Below are 11,688 nucleotides of genomic sequence, written 5' to 3'. Positions count from 1 at the left end.
TCTGATAAAAACATAAGGACTGTTTGTTAGGTTTTTAAAATTGTATCTATTAAGGTATTTCAAGAAATATTTTTAAATTGCTAAAGCTGCTCAGAAAGCAGTAATGACCCTGGCATAGGTGGGATCTTGCCTTGTCTTGATCCTTTGCCTTTTGCCTTGATTTGCACTCGGCGCACTGTTCCTGTTGGAGATGGAGGGCAAAGGAGAAGATAGCACCAGGAGGCTCCTTTGCCCACCAGTCTAAGATTCCAGCAGTATTGGCCGGGCGCGGTGGCTCAAGCCTGTAATCCCAGCACTTTGGGAGGCCGAGACGGGCGGATCACGAGGTCAGGAGATCGAGACCATCCTGGCTGACACGGTGAAACCCCGTCTCTACTAAAAAATACAAAAAACTAGCCGGGCGAGGTGGCGGGCGCCTGTAATCCCAGCTACTCGGGAGGCTGAGGCAGGAGAATGGCGTGAACCCGGGAGGCGGAGCTTGCAGTGAGCTGAGATCCGGCCACTGCACTCCAGCCTGGGCGGCAGAGCGAGACTCCGTCTCAAAAAAAAAAAAAAAAAAAAAAAAAGATTCCAGCAGTATTAAGGAATTACTGTGATTTTTAGATTTGATAATGCCATTGTGGTTATTTTTTCAAGTTGTCTTTTAGAGTGTATACTGAAATATTTACACGTAAAATGACATATATGAGATGTGCTTCAGATAATCCAGTGGAAGGGTGTAGATGAAACAAGATTAGCCATCAACTGATAACCTGAGTGGTGGGTTTTCACTTCTTCTTTTTCATATGCTTGAAATTTTTGATAATGAAAAGTTAAAAAAAAAAAAAGATTCAATAACAAAGTTATATCCTGTCTTGGCTACTGCATAGCTATAGTGGTAAAGCCAGTAGGAACACTTCTGAGACTGGCAATGTATCCATGACCCTTACTCCTCCGTAGGACTTTACTGTTCACAGAGCACGTTCACTGCTCCACTCCACCTGGATATGCTGCCCTACCCTCTCCCCTCAGCCTGAGCAGAAGAGGGAATGATGCATTCTCAAAGCCGGGCATATTTGGGCCACAAAAGAAGCCTTTGTTGAGGACGACTTGTCTGGTTGCTTGGCAGGGGGAGCTTTCAAGGAAGCTGAAGTGGCTCTGCTGTGTCAGGGTGGCATTCTGTAAGCCTGGGAGCAGTGGGGAATATTTGGAGCCGCTGAAGCTGCATTTCTGACACATGCTAATGAGCTCGCCCAGGGATGTAAACAGAGTCAGTACTTCAAACTAAATTCTGGTGAAATTTAACAACCCTTGCTTAACCACCTCCCTAGACTGCTTCTGACTGGGCACAAGATTGCCAATAGAAAAGGGGGCATTTCCCACCTCTGACAGCTTTCCAATGCCAGTTTGTAAAATCCTGCCAAATGTGCCCAGCCTCACTCAGTGTGGGCATCCCCAAAGGAGAAGAGCAAATGTGTTTTCTGAATTTCCAATTTCAGGCCTCTCCACTCATCTCTACAATCTTCCGCAGTCTGGTCGGGAAGTAAGCTGTCCTGGGGGGCGGACCTTAGAGAGATCCTTCAGGGAGTCGGAAGACTCATCAAGCTGACAGTTGACAGCTGATTTTGTCATGCTAACTTTAGACCGTTCCTAATCAGCAGCCACTAGTCCCTGAGGTGGTTGTGATCATTGCCTATTTGCAAAAGTAGGCCTTTCTCTAGTTTTGAGTGCACGTGGTTGCGTCACTCTGTAGGTAACGTGGACAGAGCTGGGGGAGGCCAACAACATGGACGTTCCTCATGAAGAAAGGTTAACCACTCCATTCCCTCAGACCAGCCACTCGCCTTGAAAACACATGCCAGTGGTTCACAGTGGAGCTCAGCACCCCTCCTCATGGACCCCACCCAAAGCGGCTCTTCCTGCCTCAATGGAGTTGCTAGCCAGCCAGCCTTTCAAGGCTGAGATCTGGGTACAAGCTTTCATTTCTTTCTTCCTCACTTTCCGCATCCAATTGGTCAGCAAGTCTTGCTTTTATCTTTGTCTCTCTGCCTTTGTTCATTTATTTAATTATTCATTTCCACAAATATTTACTGAGCACTTACTATGTGCCAGACACAATGTTAACATCTGGAGATATAATGGAATAAGACAGTCCCCCATAATCCCTCTTTCCATTCCTATGTGTTCTCCTGTTTGGGCCCTAATCACAACCCCAGTGCCTTCGTCAGGCCCTCATCAGTTATCATCTGCAATAGTTTCCTAATTGACCTTCCTACCTCAGGGTGAGTCTCAATCAGTTAGTCAGTCATCACTCTCATTATGAATGACAGAAACCCATCTTGACTTAGCTCAGGCAACAAGAGTGAGGGGTATAGTTTATTGAGTTGTGTAAATAAATTACAGGAATGGCCAGAGCGCAGGTGAGTCTTAGGATCAAATGGAACCAGAAGCTGATGGGCAGCAGGGATGCCTGCTATTTCTGGCCCCTGCTTCCCTTTAAGTGTTAGTGTCATTCTCCCCAGAGGCCAGCTTCTTTCCCACGGGGATGCCCAATGTCTTTGAGTTTTACCAGTTTAGAAAGATTCCTTCTTTCTAGTCGAGTTCAAAAATCCCAAGAAATGTTCTGACTGGACTGGCCCAGCTTGAGTCACCTGCCCTGAGGACAAAGTGGGATCTGTGTGGTGGGCAGCCTCTGAGATGGCCCCCAGCGATTCCCGCCTCCTGGTAGTCATGGCCTCGTGGAAACCCTACTCTTAGGGGAAGGCTGAACTTATGAATGACTCTCCTAAAAATGGGATACAGCAGAAGTAATGAGATCTCACTACCAGTATGAAGTTACAGAAGGACTGTGGCTTCCATCTTAGGTGCGCTCTCTCAGTCTCACTGGGACTGTTGGCTCCAGGGGTAGCCAGCTGCCATGTGAGACAGCCCTACGGAGACAGCCCATGGAAGTGAGCTTGGAAGCAGATTCTCTAGCCCTGCTTGAGCCTTGAGATGACTGCAGCCCCGGCTTGACACACTGATTGCAACCTCATGAGAGTCTGAGCCAGAACCCTCAGCTAAGCCACTCCTGGATTCCTGACCTATGGAAACTGTGAGATAATAAATGTTAATTGTTTCCAGCCACTAAATTGTGGGGTAATTTGTTACACAGCAATAGGTAGCTAATAGAGTCTATAATAAAATGGAAGCTTCTATTCAACCCACAAGAGAAAGAGCTTTTCCCAGGAAAAGGAAGCAGGTGGTTTTGGCTGTTAAAGAATAGACATCCATCACTACCCTCTAATAGTCTGTCCTCTTCTGTGCTATGGAAGAGGACGTTTTTCATAATGAAAATCTGATTATGTCACTTTCTTGCCATTCTTCCTCTTTTCTTTGTCTTTTTTTCTTTCTTTAGAGATTGGATCCTGTTCTGTTGCCCAGGATGGAGGGTAGTGGCACAATCATGTCACTGTAGCCTCGAACTCCTGGGCTCAAACGATCCTTATACCTCAGCCTCCCAAGTAGCTAGGACTAAAGCTGTGCACCACCATGCCTGGCTAATATTTAATTTTTTATTTGGTAGAAACAGGGTCTCCCTATGTTGCCCAAATTGATCTGAAGCTCCCAGCCTCAAGCAGTTCCCCCCTACCCTGCCCTGCCTCTGCTTCCCAAAGCGCTAGCATTATTTAAGTGTGAGCTGCCATGCCTGGCCTTCCTGCATGTAATTCTTTTTTTTTTTTTCCCCCTGCACAGCCCCTGCTTGGAATTCTTGAAACTCTCTATCACTCTTAGTTTGTTCGTGCTGTTACAACGAAGTACCATAGACTGGGTGGCTTATAAACAACGGAAATGTGTTGCTCCAGATCTGCAGGCTGTAAGTCCAAGATCAGGTGGCAGGATGGTTAGGCGCTGATGAGGGGAGTCATCCTGGTTGCAGATGGCCACCTTCTTGTTGTATCCTCACAAGGAGGAAAGACAGTGAGAGAGTTCTCTAGGGTGTCTTTTACAAGGGCATTAATCCCATTCATGAGGGCTGTCACCCTCATGACTTAATCACCTCCCAAGAGTCCCCACTTTCTAATACCATCACTTTGGGGGTTAGGTTTCAACATATGAGCTTGCAGGGGTGGAGCACAAACATTCATCCACTGCACATTCTTAAAATAAAATCCAAATTTCTTAGCTTGCCACCCAAGGCCCTTCATGATCAGCACCTGCCAACTTGTCAAAAATCAGCTTCCACAAATCCCACTCCCTGTTCCCTGTACAGACCATACTTCTCGTGGTTCCAGTAGTACACCCCACACTCTCTCCATGCCTCTTATATGTTCTCCCTTTTAGGGGCACATCTCATTCCTCAAGGCTCATACACTTTAACCCTTAATCATAGGTTAAGGATCCATTCAGGCATCACCACCTCCAGGAAGCCTTCCCTGATAACCTAATCCCTCCACCCCGCCATGTTCTGTCATGGCTTATATCGCACTGTGTGGGATTGTTGGTGTGACTGTCTGCTTCCCTCAATCATCTCTGCTCTTTGAAGAGTGAACCACATCTTTCACATTGGAATCCCCAGTGCCTTCTAAATAATAGGTTCTCAACATATGTTTGTGATTAATCAATTAGCTAGTTAATTGATTTATGGTATCAGGGAATTACTCTCACTTGTGTCTGCCTATTCATACTGGTTCCATTATAAGGGAGTATGGGGCAGGGAGGGAGGTCAGCCTTCATTTTTATTAACTAAGGTTCATAAATAAAGTACACATGACCCTTGATCCATGATACCCTCAGAGAGGTTTACAGCAAAAACTATAAGCTAATTTGGTTGTTGTTATGAAGGAAATCATCAGGGTTTTATGAGAGAGAATAATATTTTGAGCTGCTTGAACATGGATGAGCAGAGCCCCCCGTAAGCCCTGACATTTAAGCTGAGATCTGAAAGATGAAAAGGAGGCCCCCAGGCAGAGTCGGGGAAGCACTCTACAGGCAGAAGATCTGCTGTGGGAAGGCGCTAAGCAGAGAAGAGCTTGGTGCCTTGGAAGGATTCAAAGAAGACTGGCACAGTGAGTGAGAGGGAGGCTGGATAGGTAGGCAGGGGGCATCATGGGTTGAGGTGGCGGATAGCCAAGGGACTGGAGCTTACTACATGGGAAACCCCCGTGGGCATGCATCCACTCTACCCATGCTGCTCATTCATTCATGTCATTCATTCATTCCTCTAGAAACCTTGCGTGTACTACTTCCTCTGCCCAGAATGCTCTTCCCCAGTCTCTCTGACTCCTATCACCCAAGTCTTGCATCAAATGCCAACTCCTGCCCCATCTGAAGTTAGCCCTTACCCCTCCACACCATCTTCCTAGTGACTTTCCATTGTCCCATTTTATTTTGTACATAACACCTATTACTATCTTGGAATAAACTTGTGCATTTTTTGGTTTACTTGTTTCTCTGTCTAGACTATATGTGCTACGGGGTCAGGGACCTTATGTATATTGTCTGCCGCTGTGTCACCTGTGCCTAAACCCTGCTTGGTATGTAGTAATGATAAGTATTTATTGCATTATTTCATTCAAATAGCCAGCAGTGTTTTCTTTTTCTTTCTTTTAAGCTCGGGGGTACATGTGCAGGATGTGCAGGGTTGTTACATAAGTAAATGTGTGGCATGGTGGTTTGCTGCACAGATCATCCCATCGCCTAAGTATTAAGCTCTGCATTTATTAACTATTCTTCCTGATGCTCTCCCTCCTCTCCCTGAGCCCTCCAACAAGCTGCAGTGTGTGTTGTTCCCCACCAATGTGTCCATGTGTTCTCATCATTCAGTTCCACTTATAAGTGAGAACATGTGGTATTTGGTTTTCTGTTCCTGCATTAGTTTGCTGAGAGTAATGACCTCCAGCTCGATCCATGTCCCTGCAAAGGACATGATCTCGTTCCTTTATATCAATTAGCCAGTAGCTTTGAATGTCTACCATGTGCCAGACCCAATGCCAGGGACCAAGACAAAATAGACGTATATTCCACCCAGAACCCTGACTCAGGGCCAGTTTCATTGGCATGCAACTTGCGTGCTTGTACAGGGCTCTGAGCTTAAAAGAGCCCCACACTTGGTTTAATACTCTGCTGTCATCATTTTGAAATTATTATTTATTAATTAGATGACCCCTATTTTCATTTTTCACTAAAGCCTCCAAAGTATATAGCTGATCCTACCCCCACTTTAACTCCAGAAAGCTCCTAGCACATTCGCATTTGACAACAGTTTAGGGACAAGTCGGTAGACTTGGCATACTATTGTTAATAATTTTAATAGAATTGCCTAATATATTTAAAGAGACATAAAGAGTAAGTGGTTTACAGAAATAGCATAGGTTAAGACTCAATTCTGGGAATCAGACATCGTTGGATTCCAGGCTCTGCCATTCCTAGCTGTGTGACTTTGAGAGATTCACATAACATCTCTGAACCTTGATTTCCTCATTATAAATGGGTACCATGATAGTGTCTACCCCGAAGAGCTGGCTTGATAATTAAATGAAATAATACTTAAAACACTTAGGTTCTGGGTGTCCTGAAAAATGGGTTCCATCACTCAGCCACCTGCTCCCCTTCCTTTGGCTCCTTCCACTCTCCTGCACACTCCTGGGGTGGGAAATCTGGGTCAATGTGAGTGGCTCCTAAGTGAGAAGAATATTGAAGAGAAAAAGCAAGGAATTATGACCTTCAGGGAAGCAATAACATTTTGCTTAAAAATTGCTTGAGCAAAGAATTTGTAGATATTTGCAATTTGCATGCAAATAAACTAAAGACTCCTATATCCTGAGCTGAGACATGGCCCTGGGCAAAACCTTGCAGAAGACGACTGTTGGACCACAGAGAAGCCTGCATCAGTTTCTCTTTGCTGCCAGTTTAAGTGAAGACCTTAGATAATTTCAAAGCTGCAGTTTCCACTGCCTTAGCCTTTCAACAAATCCATTAGTATGGAAGGCAGCTTTCTAGCAAGGTAGGTGCATCCCCATCTGTATGTACTGCATCATCTCTGCTGTATAATCTTTATTCTCACATTCATTGTCTGTTTAATCAAGCACTGATTTGACATCCACTTGCAAATGCTGCGTCTCCTATGCCTGATGAAAAAGAATTTTCAGTGGGTCAAACCTCACCTAATTTCATGAAAACGCAAGTCAACAGCCAAATTAAAAGAGGAAACAGAGAACAAACTGACAAAGAACAAACCCCCAAGACTCTCAGAATTGAGGGAGAACAGTAGGTTTATTGTACTGATCGCCACTTGTTCATTCATTCAAGAAACACTTACTGCAAGCACCCACTATGCACAGGGTATTATACTAAGTGCAACAGACAAGTCTTCGTCTTCATGCAGTCTGCAATCCACCTGGAGTACAGAAAAGCACAGGCCATTCCAGTGCAACCCTGATTCAAGGTAAAAGCAGGGAAGTACAGGCACTCAGGGAACCTCTAAGGGGGCCCCTCATCCAGTGGCTAGGGATATGGGTGGAGAATCTCAAGGAAGCTCCTGGCATTCTTTCCCTTGAATTGCATCTATTTGTCCAATCCAACCCTGACAGGATTCCTCTGTCTGCAAGGTTAACAAGCTCGGCATGCCTCTGTCTTGAATGCGTGCCGCCTTTTAGAGCCCGGGAACCAGGGCTAGGACTGGGGTTGGAGTCAGCGCCTTCCAGGAGAGGCTCATCTTGCCTCAACAGAGCCTCACTCATTCATTCATTCATTCATTTGTTCATTCATTCATTAGCAAACACTTACTGACCACGTCTTCTGTACCAAGCTCTGGCAGGCCAGCCGTGAGCAGGACAGATACTTCTTCCTCAGGGAGCTGGGGCACTCTTTTGAGCACCATGCTCTTTTTCTTTATTTACTTCTGCTCATTGAAAAATGTTATTTAAATCTCACAGCACCCCTAAGAAGCAGTTATTATTATCGCTGCTTTGCTGGTGAGGGGACCGAGGTTCAGAAAGTTCGAGTAACTAGCTACAGGTTGCCCAGCTAGGAAGAGAAAGGCTACAACTCTAGGTTAGACCCCAGCCTCTTCTCTTTCTCCTCTGCTGGGCAGACAGAATCCTGGGCTGGGAAGGGGCTTTCTGACAGCAGTTTTCTCTGTGTTGTTGATAAATATGTGTGGGTCCTTCTCGGCAGCATGACTGCCATCCTCCCTCAGGCCTGGTGATGGCAGCAAGGCCATGCGCTGCATGGCCCGCACAAGCAGAGGGCACCGGCCGAGGACTGTCTCCGCAACCTGCATCTTTTCTGCTCCACGAGGCAGGCCCAGGGAGCCCTAAATCATTTCAGGCAGGGATGCAGACAAGGGTGGGACAGCTGTGCTCTGAAGACCCCAAACAGAACCACTCTTCCTGCCTCATAACCTTCCCTCCCGGCCCCAATATTCAGAAGGTTTTCAAAGCCTTGTTGGAACATCAAGTCTCCTGCGGAACTCACTTTCCTTTCTTCACAAGGTAAAAGCAAGTGCCATGAAACAAGATTTCAAAGCCAGACCAGCAGTCTTCCACTCAGGAACTAAGTGGGTGCCGGGACTCCCCAGCCTCCTCTCTCTGGTTAACTTCCCACCATTTCAGGCCACCATGTCTGAGCTGAAAAGTCTTGCCCCGATGGCCGGAGAAAGTCCTGACCAGCTGGAAAATTCAAAACTTTAGGGGCTAGCAGCTCTGGCCTGCCCAGGGTCGCATAAACATATCCCCAGGATTTCCAGACTCTGTTTCCAGTGTACAAGGCCTGACGACGGAAATTTTCGTCTTTGATCTGCCCCCACATCATACCCATTTTTCAGCTGAGAACAGTGAGGCTCAGGATGCCTAAGTGGTTGGCTGAAAGTCTCCCAGATCAGAAATAGCTGGGCCAGGCTGGGCGCGGTGGCTCACGCCTGTAATCCCAGTACTTTGGGAGGCCAAGGCGGGCGGATCACGAGGTCAGGAGATCGAGACCATCCTGGCTAACATGGTGAAACCCCATCTCTACTAAAAAATACAAAAATTTAGCCAGGCGTGGTGGCGGACGCCTGTAGTCCCAGCTATTCCGGAGGCTGAGGTAGGAGAATGGCGTGAACCTGGGAGGCAGAGCTTGCAGTGAGCTGAGATCATGCCACTGCAGTCCAGCCTGGGCAACAGAGCGAGACTCCATCTCCAAATAAAGAAAGAAAAGAAAAGAAATAGCTGGGCCAGAGCTACAGCAATTGTTCTCTTACTGTAAGGCTGAACTCTCCTCTCCATCCCTGCTGTCCAACACAGAAAAGCAGCCAAGAAATAACTGAGATGGACACATTAGGTTATAATAATTTTAAATAAGCCTCACTGCTTAATGAGCATGCAGAGATCCAGGCACTTGGTGGAAGCTGTGGGGTTCCACAAAGCACCCTGGAGCCTCCACCTCAAGTGAACAAAGCCACAAGGCAGGGTACACACGGGTCTGAACAAGCACAAGATGTCTGAGGACAAATAAGGCACAGCAGAGAACCTTGAGGCCAGAGGGACATTGGGAACAAATAGTCCTGGCCAGGAGGCAGGGAGAAAACAGGCCATGCTGGTCATAGCCCTGGGCCCTGAGCCAGCTCAGTCAGGGGGCTCACCCTCCCCAGCCCCAGAGAAGATGCCTGGCCCCAGGCAGACCATTCGCAATCGCCTCCAGAGCTGTGTCACGGGACATAGTATTCTCGGGTCTACCGTGTCCTGTACTCCCAATTTCCTGCCCTGTGACTTTATTATTTATTTATTTATTTATTTAGAGATGGAGTCCCCTTCTGTCACCCAGGCTGGAGTGCAGTGGTGTGATTTCAGTTCACTACAATCTCCGCCTCCTGGGTTCAAGTGATTTTCCTGCCTCAGCCTCCTGAGTAGCTGGGATTATAGGCGCGCGCCACCATGCCTGGCTAATTATTGTTTTTTTAGTAGAGACGGGGTTTTGCCATCCATGCCAGGCTGGTCTTGAACTCCTGAACTCAGGTGATCCACCCGCCTCAGCCTCCCAAAGTGCTGGGATTACAGGCATGAGCCACTGCACCGGGCCCCCTGTGACTTTAGGTGCTTCAGCCTCTCATCCTGTTTCTACATCTGCAAAATGATGACTGTGGAAACAACCTTGGCCCACCCTACCTCCGTTCTAAGAATCAGCCATGTAAGCATATGGGATGTGGGGACAAGAGCTCTCAGCCTGTTAGAGCTTTGCACAGGGCCTCAGTGTCCTCAAGTGCAACATGGGGATAACAGGGCATACACGTCAATGTTCTATGAACATACAAACTGATGCGTGAAAGGCAATAAGGAGCAGCAAGGAGCATGGACCCTGGATCAGACTTCATGATTTTAAATCCTGGCCCTCCATCCTGCTAGATGGGCAATCTTGGGCAGATAGTTAACTTCTCTGGGCTTTAATATCTAGTTTGTAAATGGGGTGGTATTGAAAATACCTGTCTGATAGAGTTGTAAAGATCAAAGAAGATAAAATGTGTGTCTCAGTGTTTGGTCAGTGACTGACAGGACCAGTTATAAATGTCATTGAATGGAGTGCTCATAGAAAGTACTTTGCCATGTAACTCATGATAAAATGTATGCCTGTCCTGCAGGCTGGAGGATGCAGCACCGATTCCTTGATTAATCGATCTTCTGAGGCAGAGGCTCTTCTAGAATGAAGTCAGCCATATGTGGCTGGTATTGGGGAAGAAATTCATAAATCATGCAAAGCGAGGCTGGCATGTGGCAGCTGGTTCAGCAGCAACCCTCTGCCCAGCCCAGTGCCCACTCTCCCTCCGCCTCAGAGGGATCCATCACTGCCCAGAGCTCTGTGGCAGGCATTTTGCTTAGCAGAGGCAAGGCCCGCAGCACCCAGCTCTCTGAGCCTTCTGCACCACGTGCTGACACATGGCCCCCATCAGGGGACCAGAACCCATCTCAGTCACCAAAACAGTGGCTCTCAAACCTGAACGTGCATCGGAATCCCCGGGAGGCTTGTTAAACTCAGAGGGCTGGCCTCACCCCCAGAGTATCCGATTCAGTAGGTCTGAGTGGGGCCCAACGGTTTGCATTTCATTTCTTTCCTTTTCTCTTTTTTCTTTTCTTTTTCTCTTCTCTCTTCTCCTCTCCTCTCCTCTCCCTCCTCCTCCTCCTCCTCCCTCCTTCTCCTCCTCCTCTTCTTCTTCCTCTTCCTCCTCCTCCTCTTCTTCTTCTTCTTCTTCTTCCTCCTTTTTTGAGATGGAGTCTCACTCTGTCACCCAGGCTGGAGTGCAGTGGCACAATCTGGGCTCACTGCAACCTCCACTTCCTGAGTTCAAGGGATTCTCCTGCCTCAACCTCCCAAATAGCTGGGACTACAGGAACTTGGCACCATGCCTGGCTAATTTTTGTATTTTTAGTAGAGACACGGTTTCACCATGTTGGCCAGGCTGCTCTCGAACTCCTGGCCCCAAGTGATCCACCTGCCTCAGTCTCCCAACCGGCCTCTTTTTATTCTTTTCTTTTCTTTTTGAGGTAGGGTCTCGCTCTGCTGCCCAGGCTGGAAGTGCAGTGCTGCAATCATAACTCACTGCAGCCTCAGTCTTCTGGGATCAAGTGATCCTCTCGCCTCAGCCTTCTGAGTAGCTGGGACTACAGGCATGCGCCACCACACCTGGCTAATTTTTAAATTTATAGTATAGATGAGGTCTCACTATTTTGCCCAGGCTGGTTTCAAACTTCTGAGCTC

Source organism: Macaca fascicularis, chromosome 7 (assembly GCF_037993035.2).
Source record: "Macaca fascicularis isolate 582-1 chromosome 7, T2T-MFA8v1.1".
Lineage (NCBI taxonomy): Eukaryota > Metazoa > Chordata > Mammalia > Primates > Cercopithecidae > Macaca > Macaca fascicularis.
The sequence above is the reverse complement of the archived record's forward strand: the minus strand, read 5'-3'. Positions refer to the sequence as shown.